The sequence below is a fragment of the Pyxicephalus adspersus genome, chromosome 5, assembly GCF_032062135.1.
Source record: "Pyxicephalus adspersus chromosome 5, UCB_Pads_2.0, whole genome shotgun sequence".
In the NCBI taxonomy this organism is placed as follows: domain Eukaryota; kingdom Metazoa; phylum Chordata; class Amphibia; order Anura; family Pyxicephalidae; genus Pyxicephalus; species Pyxicephalus adspersus.
The window spans coordinates 71,022,989-71,044,394 of NC_092862.1; positions in this window are offsets into that span (position 1 = coordinate 71,022,989).

The window sequence follows — 21,406 nt, forward strand, 5'->3', positions numbered from 1 at the left end:
TCGCCAGTAAAAAGCTGTCGGATAAGCGCGGCTCCGTGCGCGAGCTTTTTCCGTTGCTGAATAGCGCGACCGCGTACGATTCCGGATCGCTAATACGAATGCGCGACCGATAATCCGATTCTGCTTGATGAATCAGGGGCACTATATAAGCTCTGTTCAGACTGACACTCCTTGGTTTTGCAATAGGTGTGCTTAGGTGAGGCTCCAGCTTGTGTCTGTTTCTAAGTGCTGATTCCCTGGTTTTGACCTTGGCTTGTTTGACTTTGATTGTTCACCATCTTCCCTGACCTGGTCCTGCTCTGGTTTTCGAGACTGCTTATCGATTTGGTACTATGCTTCGGTTCCATCTGCAGTGAGCTGTCATTTGCACAGGTGTGTCTGAGGGTCTTAACCTGGGCGCCGTCCGCAGCAAAGTTCATCACCACTTGCGGGGTGCTCTGGTGAACACTGGGCGGTTCCTTAGACTCTGCACCTCAGCTCATACCTCCTCCAAACGTGCAGATTGCACAGAGGGTCCACTTCCCCATACTTGTTGCAAATCTGGGACAATAATATTATCATTATCTACTACGTCAGTGGAAAAATGGAAAACTGAAAAGTTTGAAATTTGGTTGTAAGGCCCTGGTCAGTACCAGTATTCTCCAGACACCAATCCCCTAATCAAATGCCGCAATCTTCACTTCTAGCAGCCCCTGCTCAGCCTCCAGACACTGGTTACGTCTCCCAGCACTCGGTTGCTCCAGGACTTAGTGCGCAAGGGATAGTGTCTGGGGATAAGCTGGCAGCTGACTGGTAGCCCAAAGATGCACAGTACAGAATTACCATGGAATCCAGAAACAAGCTGTAATCAAACACAGAAGATCAGTCCATCAAACCAGGTAAAAAGCAAAAGGCACAAGCAGTCAGGGTCACAGGCAAGGTTGGTCCAGGCTGACTTCAAGCAGAAAAATACTCAGAATCTCTCCAGCACAGATAAGCCCGGCTAAACGCTATAACAGGCACTGGTGACTGGGAGCAGAGAGGCTTAAAGTCCCAGTAGCCCATAGCAGTGCAGGGCTGAGTCAAGAGCTGATCAGCCTCTAGAATCCCCTTCAGCTGTGCACGGTCTACCAATGGATGATGGGGATGCCATAAATCCATCAGACTGCATGGCTAAAAGGAAGCAGGGGCTGCTGCTATCTTAGTTCTCCTGGCTGCTGCAAATGACATCTCAGGACAGAATAAACAGTGTTTTTTTATTATTGCGATGGCACACAGCACAGAGCCGTCGGCCAGATGAGCATCTCCAAACATTGGTGTACCTATGATATGGCGAGAGCCCAAAAATCATCATAATGACTGATATTATTTTGTACTGTGAATGTAAAAGGTTTCAGTCGTTACAAGAAAAACAAGGGAATAGCCTGATTTGGAATCAGCAAGATGACCTGTGTTGCATGGTGCTGATGTTCCCATACCAGTGTTCAGTACACTCCCCGATATACCTGTATCTGACATGGAGGATATACAGGGTTTGGAGTGTAATCCAGGAGTTAGCAGTGGAAGTGAATATGAAGGAAGTGTTTCATCAAACCAGCAGTTATCCCAAGAACAGCTCAATGATTTAATACGTGACCTAAGTTTGTAAAAAAAGAAAAGAACTGTCTGAGACCGGAAGTTAAAATAATGGTTTATAGGTCAAGAGAGGTTACACTAGGGATGAGAGAGATAGGCATTCTTGGGAAAATTTCCCGAACATCCAATGGGTCCGCGAAATTTCAGGGAACCGATTTCGCGGACATATCAGAAATTCCAGGAAACCATTGTCTGCGATCCCCGGGCACTGGAAACCTCTAGTGCCTAATTAACCTTCAGTGCCCCAGGATGGCAGTGGATTCTCAGGGCTGCATTCATTCATGCAGCCCTGATAATCCTTCTGTTTGCGATCCCCAGGCACTGGAGGGTAATTAACCTTTAGTGCCCTGAGATCGCAGTGGATTTTCAGGGCTGCATTCATTCATGCAGCTCTGAGAATCCTGTGTGCCATCCCAGGCACTAGAGGATAATTGGGGACAAGTGTACTCATTCGAATCCTCTAGTGCTCTCTGATTGGCTAAGGAAAGCTTTCCCTAGCCAATCAGAGAGCACTAAGGGTTTTGAATGGGGAGACTTGTCCCCATTTAACCTCTAGTGCCGGGTATCGCACACTGAGCTGATCAATGAATGCAGCCATGGCATTCGATCTCGATCGGCGAATTTACACTGACCATTCTCGCTTACAAATTCGGTAAGTAAGAACGGCTGAATTCGCCGCCAGATTAAGTTGTAAAAACTCACTCATCTCTAGGTGACACTCCTACCATATTTCAGGGAATATGGAGACTTTGTGTACTGTTGTAACATCCCTGGACTACTAGCCCATATGGGGGTTCCAGAATACCGAGCAGAAGACTGGCGGCTTTTCATAGAGAGTTCCACTTGAAGTTTGAAATCTGATTTACTGCATAATGGCAACTACAATGCATCAATTCCAATTGGTCACTCAACAAAACTTAAAGAAGAATATGAAAATATCAAAATGGTCTTACAAAAGCTTTGCTATCATGAACACCAATGGTCCATATGTTTTGATTTAAAAATTATGAATTTCCTACTTGGACAGCAAAGTGGATACACAAAGTACCCATGTTTCATCTGCTTGTGGGATAGTAGAGCAAAGCAGGATCACTGGAAAAAAGTGACACGGCTTCTAAGAGAAAACATGCAAAAAGGTACAGCGAACATCATTAACGACCCAATGGTTGACAAAGAAAAAATCATTCCCCCTCCACTACACATAAATTCGGTATTAATGAAACAATTTGTTAGAGCTCTGAACAAGGACGTGATTGCTTCAAATACATTTGTAGATTCTTCCCTGGATTAAGTACTGAAAATCTAATCTTTGATCAACCCCAGATCTGGAAACTGATAAATGATTCAAATTTTACAAATTTCATGAGTGATACTGAAGCTTCTGCCTGGCACAGCTATGTCATGGTTTTCAAGAACCTCTTGGGTAACCATTAGTGTTGGTGGAATAGCTCACTATTCGATTCGGCAGCTATTCGCTCGAATATAGCAAAAAAATTTGGGTGGTCGAACATCGAATCCGAACACCATTAAAGTCAAAGAGAGGAAAAATTCTGTTTTTTTTAAGCACTGTGTAGAGCTTCTACAGCCTCCAAACAGATGTAAAAAGACACATTATAAAAGGATACATAAAAAGATACATTATAAAAAGATACATAACACTATTACATACCCCTATACTTCACATGAAGATTAAAGAGCACCTGTCAAATCAATTTTAGGCTAAAGCTAGGTACACACTTCCAATAATTATTGTTAGAAAATTAACGATTACGACCGATCAAAGATTATGCACGATTATACTTGAACAATCATATTGTGCACAATTCTGTACATGCTGTAACAATATGATGGTTCATATATAATCCACCAACTGTGTCCACACACTAGATACAATCGTTTGAACGATGCAGGGAGAGACATGTAAAGAAGAAAGTGTACCGCAGAAACATGCACAATCACTGAACAACACGATACTGTATACACGATAGATAGTGAAAGATCGTCGGCCAATCGGATCCACCGTGGCGGTCAATTATTTCCAACGACAATCCTCGTTCGTCGGTGTCCTTGGTCACTTTTTTTTGGCCAATCGGTTGTTCATCGGTCGTTCGTCAGTCGTTTCTAACGATAATTTTCGGACGTGTGTATGCAGCTTTAGTCTACACGGACTGTTTCCCCAGCGTTTAACCTGAGGCTTTTTAAAGCCCATGTTTGAAGTCCCCATGCATTCCCATGAGCTAATCTACACCAGGACGTTTCCTTCAGGAACGTTTTTAAGCGTTATCTTAAACGTTGCTTGCAACATTTAAAAAATTTAAACGCTGAATAAACACGGGAAAACGCTCCAATTGAACTCAATTTAGGCTTTTTCAAGCATTTTTAAGCTTTTAAGAAAGCTTCCATTGAAAACAATGTGGGCTTTTATAAACATTTTTAGCAGGACTTTGGAATCTGGAAGCCCCCTTTAATAAGGAGACTCCCAGATCTCCACCGCCCCACCCTGGGGAATGAGTACAGGGGTGCATAAATCCCCTTACTCATTCCCTGAAAGGGTTAAAATATAAGTAAAAAAATAGGACAAGGCTTTAATTTAAAATTATTTTTTTAATGTGTGTGTTTGTGTAATTTACCTTTTTTTTTTTTTTTTTTTTTTTTACAGGTTATCCCAATGACAGGAGGGTTTTCAGGGTTGCAATGAACACAGCCCTGGAAATCCTCCTGACAGTGAGGGATTGCAGGGCACTAGGGGTTAAATGAGGACAAGCCTCTCCATTCACCCCTAGTGCTCTGGCTGGGGTTTTACATTTTTCAGCCATTCAGCACTAGAGATAAATGGGGAGACTTGTGCCCATTCATCCCTAGTGCTCTGTGATTGGCTGAGAAATTGGAAATCCTGATGACAGCTCAAGCATCATCAGGATTTCCCTTTCCTCAGCCAATCAGGGAGCAGAGCAATCAGCAGAACTTTACTATGCTGACAGCTCTGCTCCCTTGATCGCTCCTGCAGCGCTAGGAGCTGTGACATGTATTACACATACAGAATACATGTCACAGCTCCTCTAGCGCTGGGGGAGTAATCAGGGGAGCAGAGCTGTCAGCATAGTAAAACTCCGCTGATTGCTCTGCTCCCTGATTGGCTGAGGAAAGGGAAACCCTGATGATGCTTGAGCTGTCATCAGGATTTCCTATTTCTCAGCCAATCACAGAGCAGTAGAGGTATGAATGGAGATAGTATCTCCATTCAACCTCTATTGCCCTCGTATTGCCTGCGGTTACAGCTAATTGAAGGCACCTGCTTTCAATTAGCTGTGACCGCAAAGTTCCCACGGTCCAGGAATCCCACAATGACATTATGATTCATAATGTCATTGTCGGATAACCTGTAAAAAAGTAAAAAAACAAACAATTTTAAAATAAAAAACACATACGAAATAAATAATTTAAGAAAAAAAAAATGTTTTTTTTTTTTTTATTCCTCCCGAATTTTTGCTGTGGAATCCCGTGTTTTTCGGGCCGGGTCTACCCGAATTCGAACAGCCATATTCGGGACGAATATAGGGACAACCCGAATTCGAACACTAGGAACCATAAAGCACAAAATTGTGAAGATATGGTAAAAAACTTGCTCCTAAACTTTAAAAATGGGGGTGCTATTTTGAGCATTAAGGTACACTATCTTCATAACCATTTGCAAAATTTCCAGAATACCTTGGTGATTTTAGTGAGGAACAAGGGGAGAGGTTCCATCAAGATATAAAGGTGATGGAAGAAAGGTATCAGGGCAGATGGGATAGACACATGATGGCAGACTACTGCCTTCAACGTGATTGTCCTGAAAAGCATAAAAGGAAATCACACAAACTGAGTTTTTCAATTACTTCTTTGTGATTAGTTCCTGTAAATATACTGAATATAGATTATATTGACATTAAGTATTTCAAAAATTAAATTTTTTATACGTAGGCCAATCTAGTTTAATTTTGCCTTATTTTCATGTTTCATTAGTTTTCTATGAGGTTTAATATTGAAGTAATTATTTCAAAAACTAGAGAAAAACTAGCAAAACCAATGCCATATTTTGAATCTGTGCATCAAAATGACTTTATTAATCTGTTTGGCAAGAAAATGTTTGTTGACCAGTGTTATCTTTGAGTGCAGACCTGGGTGGACGGGGTCTGACGATGGCACATTCTGTGTTATAGTCAAATCAAAGTTATAATATAAATTTCACTATAAGCCTTATGAAATGGAGGATTTAAATTATATGACAAAATAAAGATGATAAAGTCTTTTACAGTACTATTAGAGGGGAATTTCCTGAAGTGTTACATAACAACTTTTATTAAGTAAAAAATGCAAATTATGTAATAGAGCTCACCAACATCTGTCCTTAAGTGTCAAGATCTGCACAGAGTTTTAGTATTTCTCTAACGGACAACAGTGAATTTATTTTTAAGGTATGCTTTACGAAAAGTCAGAAATTTACAGTTTATATACAAATTCTGGCCCTTTTGTGGGGTTTTAGGAGTTGAATCCTAAAGTTTTAAACAAATTAAAAGCACATATTTATGGGTTTTTTATATACACAGCCGAAAACAGATTTTTTTAAATATGTATTAGTGTCTTATCTCATTCCTTTGCTGAATTCCAAAAAATGCTAGTTCTAAAAATATGTGTGTTGTCTATCAAAAAAAAAAATGATTCTTTACTGGTATTAAAATACCTATCAGTTTGGAAATTAGAATTAACAGTATTTAAACATGCATGTTTAGCACTGAAATTCATAATTAACAGACTTCTAGGAAAAAAAATAATTTATTTATTTCCCTCTAAAGAAAATTAGTTTGTTTCATCACACTTTTGAAAGTATGAGCTTAGGGATTCATCAGAAATATAATAGCTATATTCCCATTTAAAAATGAGATTTATTCTATTTTTTTTTTTTTTTTGAAGGATAGAACCACAATTGAGACAATGTATGTTCTATTCTTTAGGTTTAACACCCAGTTTTGGACTAACATGACTGGGTGTTAAGGCAAAGCAGGCAAGATAGGGTTAAAGAGTAAGAAGGGAGGTAAAAGAAGGTTCAGGTTTGGTAGAAATTGGGGGCAGGAAAAAGGGGATATATCAGGGTGTGGACCAGAAAATGGGTGCAGCTTCCTACAGCGGCGGAAGTGTGTAGCCCTTCTCGGTTTGTGCCATCCAGAGGTGGTGACTGACAAAATAGATGCAGGTGAATTTTTTGTGGGGTTTTTCAGTATCTGAAAGGTTTTCTGTTAGTGAAGGTGGATATTGAGGCTGCCTTTCGTTTGCTGCCTATGCATACAGAAATTCTCTGGTTTTTAGGATGTTGCTGGGAGGGAAAAAAAAAAGTGTGCCGGTGCTTGGAGTGGGTGGTTCACGATTTGGCTGGAGTGGAGTTATGCACTACCTGGTGACCCAGAAACCGGAAAATTTGTCTTCCTATTGTCTTGTCAGTGGAATTGTTGGCGCAGCTCTTAACTAATAAGAAAATGTGATTTTATTATCACAACTTAGTACAGGCGTAGTACAGGTGGTGAGTTGTTGGTCAGCGTCATCTACACTGGTCATTCACTTGCTGTGCCACTTAGTATTGATGTGTTTCTGGTTAAACATTTTTTGTGGGCTGTGGGGTGTCTAATAAAGCAGTGGATGCTTTATCTCAGTTTAAGTGGGACAAGCTTCGAAACTGGGGCTGGAAGCGGAGAAGTGCGGGGTTCCTTGCTCACCAGATTTGTGGAAAATTGCAACTGGAGCCTGTTGAACTTGATCCATCAGTCAATTAATGGGTCCACATGGGAAGCATATTCAGCAGTATGGAAAGATGGCTTTTGTGTTAGCATTCCTTGGGGCTCTTCTGATGGACGACCTAATCAGCCCAGCCTGGAATCAGGACGGAGGCAAATTGGGGATGTGCTATGTTTTGGGGGAAAGGTTCAGGAGGTTAAGGGTTTTATGGTTGAGCTAGAAAATGTTGTTGGGAGCCGAGCATGCCCAGTGTTGGCAGTGGAAGATTTTCTATGGATAAGCTAGGTGCTGGATGGTTCCTTCCTCATGCATCAGGATGGATCAGCCTTATAGTGATAGCACTTTTTTGGCAGTATTTAGGAAGTGTTTGATGACATCTGGCTTAATGAAAAATGATTATGCTTCACATTCTTTTAGAATTGGGGCTATAGTTTTGCCCTTTATTTGGTAGAGCATTGGGGGTTTCCATTGGGAGGGTATCCTTTCCTTAGGAAGTGTTTTGGTGCAATATAGGGTGGCTGTATTGTTTTTTGTTCTTAGGATTCACTCCATGTCTAGTGTGGATTGAAGGGGATTCATATATTTACTGGGGTACGCAGAGCCAATGTGAGACCGGAAGGACGTCAATTTTGCATTCCATGCAGTGATCGTGACGGTTTGAGGACCTCGAGGACAGTATGTGGATTATGTGATGGAGAGCCATCTTAGGTATGGGGTCACCTGATTGGTGTGAACCTAACAGAAAGTGAAAAATGGGTGGGAAAATATTCTGCTGGTAATTGATACAAATCAAAAGTTGGGATATCAAGTTTCGACATTTGAAAGGAATTGTGCCAATAGATTTGGACAGAAATTTATTGCTGTTCAAACCACTAAGATGTTAATAAGCTAAATTCACAATCAACTCACTACCAGCTTCAAAACATATTTCAAGTCAATACTTAAATTTTGATTTCTGTAAATATGCTTTTTTTAATTTTTTATTAGTTGGAACATTACCACAGATCCTTCTGAAACCTAAACAATTTTAGTGACAATTTCATGTTTAATGACTTTACAAATTACTCAAAGGACCTGATTTAATAAAGCATTCCAAAGGCTGGTGAGGATACACTTTCATCCGTGAAGCTAGGTGATCCAGCAAACGTGAAATGGATCTGGACCAGGATTGAAAGCATTTGCATAGCAAATTGCAAATGACTGGATGAAAAATCTATTCCAGATTTGTCTAAAAAGCTTTCAAGCTTTAACCCCCCCTAGCGGTAATCCCGAGTGTGACTCGGGGTGGCTTTTACATGCAAAAAGTGGCAATCCCGAGTTACACTCGGGGTAACTTTAAGAGGCCCCCTTACCTTTGCTCCAAGCTCCAGCGGCGATCCGATGGTCCTGCTGTGAAGCCGGGGCGCTGGTCTGTTAGGGGGTGTGGCCGGGCGGGAAATTTTAAATACCACTCAGGTCCCAGCCACGCCACTGCCCGCATCTCCAGAGAGATGCACAGCACAATGCAGGAATTCCGCATTGTGCTTCACATCTCACTGCAGATGCCAGCAGCAATACCTAATTCCGGGGGTGACCACCCCTGGAATTTGCTATTGCTGCTGGCATCTGCAGAGAGATGTGAAGCACAATGCATAAGTCCTGCATTGTGCTGTGCATCTCTCTGGAGATGCGAGCAGCAGCAGCTCCAGTGTCTGTGTGAGCAGGCACTCACATCACCCAGGAGGATGAGTCATCTTCCTGGTGATGTGAATGGTGATGTATGGGGGTATGTCTGGGAGGGAAATTTTACAAAATTACAATGTAATCTGCTTTTAAATGGTTTTTACAGTACAAAAACACCACACAACATGAAATAAAAATAAAAGTACATTTTTAATTTTATATTTTATTTTAAGATTACATTGTTGTCTATTATTTCATTACTTTTTTATATTATTATTTATAATTATGTATTATATTATAATTTATGATTATAATATAATAAATAAATATAATTATCATATAAATAAATATAATTATCATACCCGGGAGTTAATCCTAAGAATTACAAGCCCACAATATAAACAAAAATTTCTATGCAAAAAAAATAGGATCACTTTTTGCATCAAAAAACTGACAGAATTAGAACGCTAGGGGGGTTAAATTACTCATTGACCATAGCTTGGCTACAGTGTGCACAGTTCTAAAGCAGGGGCTGTATGGCTTTTGTGTCAAGGCATTAGCGCCATATCAGTATCATTATATCAGTATCTTCCCATGGCTTTTCAAAGCAATAATTTGATTCCTCAGTAGTAAAACATCCAAATAAATTTTCTGTTGTTGACTGGATTTTGAGTTTTTGTTGACTTTTTTCACCAGTCCTATCATGCTTGACCATACATGTGTATATCCTGAAGTGACCTTCTGCCAATTAACCAATCCCTCAAAGATTTAAAGATTAAAACTAGTGTTAGTCGAATATCTCACTTTTCGAGTTGACAGCTATTCGATCGAATCAGGGGATATAGTTCGGGTGATCGAACGTCGAATTCGAACACTATTAAAGTTATTAGGGGGAAAATTCTGTTTTTTTTCCGGGACTGTGTAAAACTGACAGGTCCGCTCCCCTGATTGCTCTTGCAGCCCCAGGGGAACTATAGTATGTGTTGAAGGTAATGAATGGGGAGACTTGTCCCTATTTAACCTCTAGTGCCTGGGGATCCCACACTGACAGCAGGATTGCACAGCTGTGGGAATCATCATATCAGTGTCACAGGCCGTGGAGTCACTTACAGTTCCATTAGAGCTGCTAGAGATTCTCTATCCAGGAACACAGGAGTCCCACAGGTTTCCCGGGCACTAGTGGCTAAACGGGAACAAGTACCTCTAGTGCTCTGTAATTGGCTGGGGAAAAGAAAATCCTGATGATGCTTGAGCTGTCATCAGAGTTTACCTTTCCTCAGCCAATCACAGAGCACTAGAGGTGATGAATGGGGAGACTTGTTCCCATTTAACCTCTAGTGCCTGTGGATCTCACACTGATGTAAGCTCACTGTGCAGCCATGGGAATCATCCTGTCATTTTGGGATAACACATTTTTTACATACGAATTTGCAAAGTCGAATCCTGTGTTTTTCGGGTTGAGTCCATCGGCATTCAAACAGCCATATTCGGGTTGAACATAAGGACAAGCTGAGTTCGAACACCACACTAATTAAAACAATACATATGTCTTTTAAGTGTTTTGGGGTTTTTTTGTGCTATTTCAAATTCCTATGGATTTACAAGACATGGAAATACTTAGCTCCTTCAGGTTCCTTCATAGTCAATGACAACTTAGTAACAATTTTAGAGTTGTTAGGGCATAGGGTATTGTTTACTGAATTGTGTGTAAATAATGTATGAAACTCAACTATATTACTATTAGATGAGTAGTGTAATAGAGATGTTCAAAATAGCAGTTTGAATATTTGTAATAAAGAATAACTCTTGTAAAAAAAACAGTTAATAAAGCAAACATTCAAATGATTTATTCCTAAAATCATTTCAAATTCAGTAATGTTCTAAGTACACGATTACTTATAATTTTTACTATAAAAAATGAGCTTTAACTGCAGGTGGAGGAAAAAAAAAACACTAGAAATGTTCTAAGTTGTAAAATCACTAAGGAGAATTATTAGACTATAAGTCACAACAACCTTTAAGATTAAACAAAAGAAAAATGACTGTTTTTACATAACACCTATTTAAATGCTGTTGGAATATACATTTTTAAATAATGTTCAAAATAAATTGCTACAAAATGCACAAAACTAAATAAAAGAAGTAAAAGTAAATATTTATGATTACCCCTTTACTACCAAGTTGTTATTTCTCATAAAATATTTCTTAAAATTTGTGCATTAGGTTTCGACGCATATGAAAAAAATACTCATTCTGAAGCAAAAGTGGTTATCAGATCTCCAGGCTGTGCATCTTTAAAACACAGTAACATAAATTCAGCTCCCTGTCCCTTTATATGGAGAAACATTACCCTTTTCAAACCAAACCCATCTCTTTTCAGCTCTATATGTGACTCTCTTTTTGTGATTGTTAATGACTGGCAGGACATAAAAAGGAGCGCAGATGGAAAAATATAATATCATCATAATTATTTTATTTTTATTATAATCATGTTTTGACAGTATAGTTTCAACAAGGATGTTTAGGCAAAATCAGCTAATAACAAGTCATGTAACAATCTAATTGGTTGAGATGGATAAGAATGATGTAAAATTCTTAACTAGGCATATCAAAGAATCAAGTGCCGACTCAAGTGCTTCATCCATGTAAAAAAATGTCAGCTTTCCCTTTTCCAATCTTCCCAGTTAGAGGATAAGAAAATGAGCACTCCCTGAGGTAAACCAAGTCTTGTGATCTTGATGTTGCTTTGATGTTGTTTTGGACCATTGTATTAATAATATTACATGAATATAATAATGTATTACATTTTAGGTCCTAAGAGGAAAATGTTATTTATATATTTTAGCTTTTAATAAAATTTTAATTCAAATTCTTCAAGCAGCAATTAGCAGATCTTTTCTGAAAAAATGCTCAATAAATATTGATAACACCTATTGAGACAGCTGGAACATCTAGGACATCTAAAAGGACAGCTAGGACATCTAATATATATACTTTTTTTAGGAAAATTAGGTACAACAGGGTTTTTGTCAGAAAAAATGTAAAGCCTGATGACCACAGGTGAGGGTAAATGAATATTCTCATGGAGTGTGAGCTCTGGATTGGGACAATTTCAAAGCATAAAAAGAACCCTTCAGTTTGAACAAATGACCTAACTCCCTTTAGGCCCAAATTTAGGTCAAACTCGTATTAAGAGGCTAATGAATAGAGTATATTCCCAGCTCCATATCAAATAAACTTGATAAAAAAATAAAAAATACCCAAATGAAACAGGGGTCCCTGCAGGCTGATCCTGGGCTGTTCCATACCTTCTGTATCCATCCTCATTGGCTGCAGACTTCACTGACAGGAAGGACCTGTGCCATTACATAGGATCTGCCCTTACCCTAAAACGTACCTCACCATACAGATGACCCCAAAGATCTGGAATAGACTTTGTTACTCATATTGTGACCTTTAAGCACAAAATTATGATTTTAACAGACATGTTGGAATGAGATATTCCAAACTCAAACCTACAAAACTGGAAAAAAAAACTAAAGCAATATTGCTCCACAACTTACTCCAAAGTAAACACCCAAAACTTTTGTCTCACTACACAAGGGATTCCATATTCAAGTTACTTATCATTACGAATTTTTATAGATCTAATAATTCAGTAAGAAAAGTATTTCTTACTGTCCAAAAGCTTAGCCTGTGGTGTACCTGCTTTCAGTCCCAGTGTTCATAGAGATATGTAATACACATGAAGAGGTGCTCAAAATTTTGCACCCAGATTTCACCAAGACGTAGACTGAAGAGGGTTATTTAAGTCTCTGCAGTTCTGTCAGCAACTGTTAGATCTTTAGTAAGTTTACCTGCCATTTTGCCCAGGATTCATTTTGTCTCTGCCCACAGATCATCTGCTCAGCAACCTGCAGCATCACCTGCATCCCTGTAACTGTTCTCGGCATCTCCTGCACAAAAACCGAGTCTGTGCCCAGCTAAAGGGAATCTGGAATTAGGTGCTGCAGCCAATGAACAAATTGTTCAGTCCTGTCCTGTCGTTGGCTGTTGGGCCTTTTTTATTAACCTCTCCAGTTCCAGACTAAGGTTGCTGGATCTTCAGTGCACTTCCTGCCTCTCTGCCAGCTAGTTTTCTGTTGGCATTTTCTGTATTTGACCTTGGGCCTGTTACCTGACTCTGCCTCATCCACTGCCTTTCCTGACCTCGGCATTTTACCTTACCTCGCCTTGTCTACTGTCTGCCCTGATCTTGGCGAGTTCAACTACCTAAACTTGACTCGCTGTATTCCAGCCTTATTGCCATTCCCAGGCTGAAGTCTTCTGGTCTGTGTCACCCCCTGGTGGAGACAGCCTGGGGCTGTGACCTGGTGACCCCTTTGCAGTAAAGCAGCGCAGTGGTCACTAAGGTCACTGACTCATCACTCCTTGTGGAGTGTGCTGGTGAAAACCCATGGGTCACTTAGATTCTACGCCTTTAGGTTATCCTGTGTAACCTGCCAGGGGGAGGCAACCTGTAACATTCTGTTTGCTTTTTGACCTAAATGGTCTGGTAAAGATTCCACATTCTATCTGCCTCCTGACCTCGTCTTGTCAGGAACTTTGATTCCTGACTGCATTGACCTCAATCTGTCTCATATCTGCCATGTCAACTGGTCCTTTACCAAAGTCATCCAATGCCTAATCTCCTTTGCTGGGTGGATCCTGGGGGTTGGGACCTGTTGACATCTTGCACCCCTTGCGGGGTGCTCTAGTTAAGACAAAGAACCTGAATTATTACACCTCTCCAGAGCTGGAGAGGATACACTTTCATCAGTGAAGCTGGGTGATCCAGCAAACCTGGAATGGATTTCCTGAAAGTAATTTGCTATTTGTTAGCAAATGTTTTTAATTCTGTACCAGATCCATTACTGGTTTGCCCTATCACCCAGCTTCACTGATGAAAGTGTATCTTTTCAGCCTTGGAGAACTTTAATAAATCAGGCCCAAAGTGTCATTTAGACTGTGCACCTCAGCTAATCCGACGCCACCTACCTGGGAGCAAATCCACAACAGTATTTAATCAAATACTGAACTCCATGTGGTAGATCTCTCTATTCTAATATAAAATATACATCAGTTCAGAATTGCCAGTTTTGCAGGTAAAAATTAAATTGAAAGTTTACTGAATCAAAAGGCCTGATTTATGAAGGCTCTTCAAGGCTGGAGTTTGCTGAAACAGCCTGAAGCTCAGGTTTGCCTTGGAGAGCTTTATTAAATCAGGCCCAAAGTGTAAGATCCAACTATTGTACAGAGCATCCCAATCGGCTAACCACTGTGTACTTTATCAGAAGTGATCCTAAGATGTATTGTACCTCAAATACATTTTTACAATTCTTCCCTTTATACTTGCCCACTGCCGGAGGCTGTGACTCTTTTAAATTGCTCTCAAAAATAATAATGTATTGAAAAATCCTTATGTTGGACTAGTTTGTTGGACTGGTTTGCAAAGGAGTTAGCTACATCTTGTATAATTAGCTCATTTACAAATAGCATTTGTCTAATTGCCTCCACATGTAAATCTTTTGTATTTCACTTACTTCAAACTCCTAAACAAATGTAGATAAATTTTAACATAACATTGTCTGAGTGACTAGTCATACAAGATGTAATGTTTAAAATATATATCCAGCAAAAAAGTTTTTCTTAGTTTTGTATAGAGCAGGCAATGGTTAAATCTATATCAGGATAATGTCTGCTGTCTCATATGGAGATTTTACTACAACACTCGTTGTGGACTCCATGTCTTGACATGTCAGAGCTGTTTTTGACCACTGTACATTCCCTTTAAGACAAACAAATTTACGTCACGTAACAAAATCATAAAAATGAATATGAATGAACCATAAATAGTTGTACTAAAACAATCAAATAAAAAATATTGTTGAATGTTTTACAGGCATTTTACTGTAACAAATCTGCAAAGAGGACAATAGAAAATGGTTTATTGGGCAATAACCTGTGTAACTCTGTAAAACAGAATTATAATACAGAAGTATTTTTCAGAATTTATAGAAATCTTCAACAACTGTGCTCCATATAAAAATATATAAAACAGAAGGACAGCAGACCTAGACACTCTTTCCACTGACAACATTTTCTTAGTTTATTTTACTAATTTTCATTAAAAACATATTAGTTCAAGCCAAATGGCGCTTACAGGTAAAATTAAGTATATTGTAAAATAAAAGAATGTAAAAAAGCCTGCTGTTTTTTTTGTTTTTTTTTCCATATATTAATTTTAAGATTTTTAGTCAGGAATTTTAGCATTTTCTGCTGGTTCAAATTTTTTAGGTTATTTGTAAAACTAATGGAAATGGAGGGAGAGTGCTCATGCAGGGGCTACCAAAGAGGGAGCTTCTCTAGTTAGCTCTGTGCCCCTCCGGTGTTTCTTTCCTCTCCCCAGGGCTCCTTCAGTTTACGGCACCTCACACAGCTCCCCACAGCAGCAGACATCCTCAAGGGTTAAAAAATAAAGGCAAGCAGCCCTAGTAATCCTGTGGGAGCCCTAGTAATTCGTGGGGCCCCCAGCTCAAGCAAGATGGCGATTGAACCGGGCCCCATCCCCCCAGCACACAAGACAGCAGCTCGCTCTGCAGAATCAGAATCCAAAAGAGGATCCAAGGCATCCTGCACCTCTGCTGTGGAGCTCACTGACTGTGCAGACATCAGGGAAGTAGGTAAGAACACCCACTCCTCCGCAGAAAATATGCAGGCTGCCATGTGCTCTCCTATACACAGGGATCACCCTGTGGACATTTCCTCCAGATCTTCATCACAAGATACTTATACAATGTGACAAGCTTTCAGCCTTCCTGAAACTATAGATCAGGTTCATTTCAGCCCTGAAAGCCCTGCTAGTATCCCTGCAGCTGGCAATCCCTCCACAGTTATTGTCCCACTTACATTTCTGACTTGGTAAAAAAGTACTCCCCCAGCAGCTTTCTCTCTGCTCCTCCAATGACCTACTAATGACTTCCTCACTCATAACCTCATCACACGCATGGATACAAGAGTTCTCTAGAGCTGCCCCAACACTCTGGAATGGTCTTCCTTATCCTTTTCGGCTTGCTCCTTCTTTCTGCTTAAACTTGCCTACCCAACTTCTTCTGTCTTTTGAAACCATCACTACTTCCCACCACTACATATCTCCCATCCTATTGTGTGTAAATTCCCCACCTTCTAGATTGTAAGCTCTTCGGGGCAGAGTCCTCCCCTCCTGTATCACTGTCTGTATTAGTCTGTCATTTGGAACCCCTATTTAACGTACGGTGCTGCATAATATGTTGGCGCTATATAAATCCTGTTTATTAATAATAATAATAATAAAAATAATAATATTAATAATGCATCTCTTATAGCCAGATTTGCAGCCCTGCTTGAAAGGGAGTTGGACAAAGCTATAGTTAAAATCACTTCAGACCTAAAACAGGACTTCCAATCCCTGGGCCAACGGTTAGATATAGTTGAACAAAAATCAGGTGAAACTACGCGTCGGGTCACCCAAAATAGCACAGGTATTTCCTCCTTAGAAGAAAGATTAGAAATAGCACAGGACTAAATAGAGGATGTTGAAAATGGTCCCAGGCATGAAAACTTCAAATTTCGAAGTCTACCTGAAAATAATAAAAAGTAAGACAGCATTCAAAAAATCACTCCTACCATCACATGATGAGTTACATTTGGAATTTGATCACCCACATAGAGCCGCAGCAGCACCATAGGGCAGATGGCTCCCCCAGAGACATTATAGTGAAGCTTCACTATTTTCATACCGAAGATGCCTTAATGAAAGTGGCCCTGTCCACTCCAGATTTGGCTATTGAAGGTTACACGATACAGATCTTTGCGGATCTCTCACCAGCAACAATACAAAAAAAAACAAAATAAATGTTATGCATTTTCAACCTGACAACCTTTATGATCTCACTCTAAACTTGATATGCCTGTATACCTCACAAGTTTTCAATCTGCAAATAATGCTATTTTCGTACTATTTTCCTTATTTGTATTATTTATTTTATTGTCAATATTGGAAAACTACTTTATTGCCTGCTGTATTTAGACTTTGTAACTTAAGAGGTTTTGAACTATGTTTAACTTCATATGAATATTTTTCTTATGTCTGGTTACTGGTTGGCAGTCTTCTTTTTTTGTTTTGAACCCCCAATTCGCCCCCCCCCCCTTTTTTTTTAAATTTTACTTTTTTTTCTTTTCCTGTGATTCAATGCAAACTTGTTGTGTAATGTTAGTGTTAACTTTATTTGAAAGTTTCAATAAGATTTTTGAAAAAAAAAAAAATATTGGAAATGGTATTGTCACCAAAATTTCTGCGGAGGTCATGGAATCCATTAAATACAAAATTCATTCATTCACATATTCCATGTAGTGGAGTGCATTCTTTCATCATTGTTTAGATTCGTTCAACCAGTCACAAGAAGTCAGCTAAGGATATTGTTCTATATCTATCTTTATATTGTGTGATAACTGACTTATCAGTTGTCACACTTGCACAGAGGACCTCATGCAGAAGACTTACACTAGATGGCTAGATCCCATAACAGATGCTCAATTGTGTTTCTTTTCAGGCATTTACTCCTGTACCCATTTCCCAGGGTGAGGGAGTGGACATCTAGAGGCCCCATAATAAATGGGGGGTTCCAGATTCCACATGCTCTCCCTACTGCAGATGCCCACACCACAGGCATTACATTTTAGGGAAGAGGTCCTCATCTGCGCTGATGGCCTTTTGCTCTGTATGGGGCAGACAGGATCTAGTTTTTGTTAAAAGCAAAGGGGGGTTTGTTACCTTATTTTTTTTTGGCAAACCAGAGAGAGGGAAAACACACATGCTCACTTTAACAATTTTCTACCCAAGAGCATCCCAAAACTAAGAGTTTGGTTTTAAAGTCTGTTAAAAAAAATGCATTACATTAAAAAAAATATTTTTAAATAACTTTTACAATAATGAGTCACATTCAAATACTAATTAGCTCCTTGATTGGGATATAAATGTGTTTTTTCCCTATACCTTAAAAAGTTGGTTACACCACTGAATTGTTTACAGTGAGACCTGGCTATAAAGCATGTCCCTAAAATAGGACATATGTCTTTCTAAAATCTCTTTGAAATGAGCAGAAACTTTTCTAAGCCAATTTTAACCTGTCAGTCTTTGCTATGGTCTGTATCACCCCATACAGACCCCAGCCACTTGAAAGGTTTAATTAAACCTCAAGTGATGAATATTGGGTTAATCCGACTAGTTGCAAGGTCCGGTAGTCAATAAAACTTTCTTAAATTGCAGAAAAATATGGCACAAATGCATTATGCATTAACAATTTGTTTTATGAATTCCACTATTTGTTTTATTGAGATGCAGTCCCAGTGCAGTCCCTTTCCACGTTCTGCCGGCTGAGACGCTAAATAGAGAAAATCCAACTGCCCTCTTGCTGGATTGGCTAAACACAATGAAAGCTCTGCCCAGCAGAGCTCCCGTTATTGATTAACCAATCTGGCTAACTGACAATGACAGAAATCATTGTCCGGTGTCATTTTTATACCTGTATACAGGTAATGTCAGATTGGACGTACGGAAAAGCTAGAATTCAGGGTCAGAAATGACTAAAGATTTTCCTGAACACCAATAATCCTAACCATCAAACATCCATTACTTTAAGGATCTTTGTTTTCTACAGCAAAACTCTAGTAGCATAGTCTTCTCTTTAGGGTATGTTCTACCACCTAAAAACCTCACTTGATTTGAAAAAAAAAAATATTATTTTTAAGGTACCTGAAGTTTAACATTTCTTTTAATACTGTTAAATTGTATGATAAATACAGTCTTTTGGAAATCAGGTCTGTTTGCTGGTATCCAGACATGGTGTTTCTGGTTTTCATATGTTTCTTTTGTCACATATGCCAGCCTCTTGGTTTGAAAAAATTAGAGGTATCACTTGCGTGGCAACTCCTTTCCATACTTTTAAAACACTTGATTAGTTTTGGCTGGCAAAGTGGAAAACTCCCTAATATATAAAAGGTATGCTAGTTTTTATAAATATCAGTAGACTCCAGGGGGTCTATTTGGAGCAGTCAATTCGACATTCATTGAAACATTCCCTGGTGAACAGTTTTCCAGGTTCATGCTTCAATAGAAGTAATTGATGCTCCACCAGGGAATGTATGGAGACCATACATATTTATTGATAAAATCGTCAACTAGTCTAAAAATGCCCTCGGGGCATTTACTTAATATTCAAGCCATAGCCTGAACCAAGAAACCTTTATTTCTCATTTGAAGCAAATTGGTTGTTTGTAAATGAAGCAATGAATAGCTTATACAAAACCACGCTACAGTAATCACATTAATATAAATGTTAGAGAAAAAAACTGACATAATAGAAGAAAACTAACTGCACTTTCAGAATCAGCATACCTATTTGATTGTAAATAAGCTTAAAAATTGAAATCAACAAAAAATGTGTTCAAATTGTTCCCCAGTATTATCAAAGGGGCTGAATGCACACTTTTAAAGCAATATTTCTCCTATTATTTTCTGAATACAATCATAACACAAAGTTCCCCTAAGCTTGTAATATGTGCATTTGAATACCAACAATCTTCAGTATTTTAATGGACTGTGCAACTACACAACATAATGCCACAATTTAAATCACATATTTTGCAAAATGCCACAAACAAGTTGACACCATATTGCAGTTGTCAGTCAATTTGATAATCAGAAACACTGAAAAAGATTACTTATAAATAAATGCAGTCTTATATCATAGTTCTGCTGTAGCTTATCTAGTGGGGGGTGTAGTAATAGTGTTAGTGCAATACAGGTCTCAGAAAACAGCAGGTAGACAAGCAGCATATAGTGGCAAATGTTTGGCACATTGTAAGGGTTATTCTACAATAGTGACGTGGTTCCAAACAACACCTGTGAACTAGGGGTAAAAGTTGAGGAGGACAGTGATGGAAGGTAATGACGAAGGTAATGTGTGACACAATTCATCTAAAAAAATGGAAGACAGAAATAAAGTTTGCAGGTCTCTGTCCTTTGAAGCTTCAGCTATCCTTGTCTTCATTGAGTGCCCACTATTATACAGCATTTTTATGATAGCTCCTGAAGATGTACCTTTTGCCATTTGCAACATAACAAGGTAATCTAGACACACAATATTTTTAACAGTAGCAAAAACTATTGGTGGTACAGTCACTGCTGTACACGTTGATGTAACTTGAATGTGTTCAGCTTTGCTGCAAGATACCATCAGGATCAGTGGCCCATTTCAGGGACCTGTTGCTGATGCCAAGGAGTAAATACACTACCATCTACCTGCCCTGAGCACCAATACCCAACAGTCCAATTAGAGGTTATCCAATCAATCAAATGAATTCAAACTCCCCCAATGCTCTGCAAGGTGGCTAAAATTGGAAAAATAAAACATTTATGGTTCTTTAAACCTGTTTTTAATCTGGATTCTGACACATAATTTAATAATCCAGATTTCTCAACAGATCCAACTGGACTTTACTTAAAAGTTCATCAAGTAACTTTCTGGTAATTCTACCAGGGGGAAATCTGGGAAAAACATCAGTTAAATATATTCAAAAGGATGGAGGATTTGAGATTCATCTTTACATTATGTGTCAACTGCAATCTAAAGAAAATAAAAGTTATACATTTAGAGTAACTTGTTTTTGAAGTTTAGAGTAAATGTGGTAAAATCTCTGTTAGGCCTGTTTTCATAACCAACTTAGTAAAGACTATAGATGCAGATAAATTAATTATAGACATTGTGGGACAGTTGAGTTATACTGAGTTATACTATTTGTTACCAAGTGACCGTAAGATTCTGGCAGTTATCACTGCTTCCTTGAACAATATAATTTCTTATTTTTTGTCTCAGTATTTCAATAGTTGCACACCAGCTGCACATAAATTTTTTTGCCCTCCAGGTTGTCCTACTGTGGTTTGAATTGATTTATAATTAATTACCTTGGCTACCTATCTAGATCACATGTGAGATCGGTTGTAAATCCTGTTTGAAAAATATCTCTGTTTTTTGGCTAAACCATTTAGGGATTGCATATGTACAAATTTTTTTAATAACTATGAAAGTTCCCTGTATCTAAACTCAGATTTATTTGTTTACATAAAATGATAGAAAACCCTTTTATTTAAAGTAAAAGTTTTGTTTGTTTTTTTTTTTGTTGAAGTGCAACACCCGCAGTGCGCAGTGAGATCTGCAATTTTTTTCCCAATTTACATCACCCGGTCTTGCGCCTGCCCAGTGTGACATCGGGTGATGCAGAA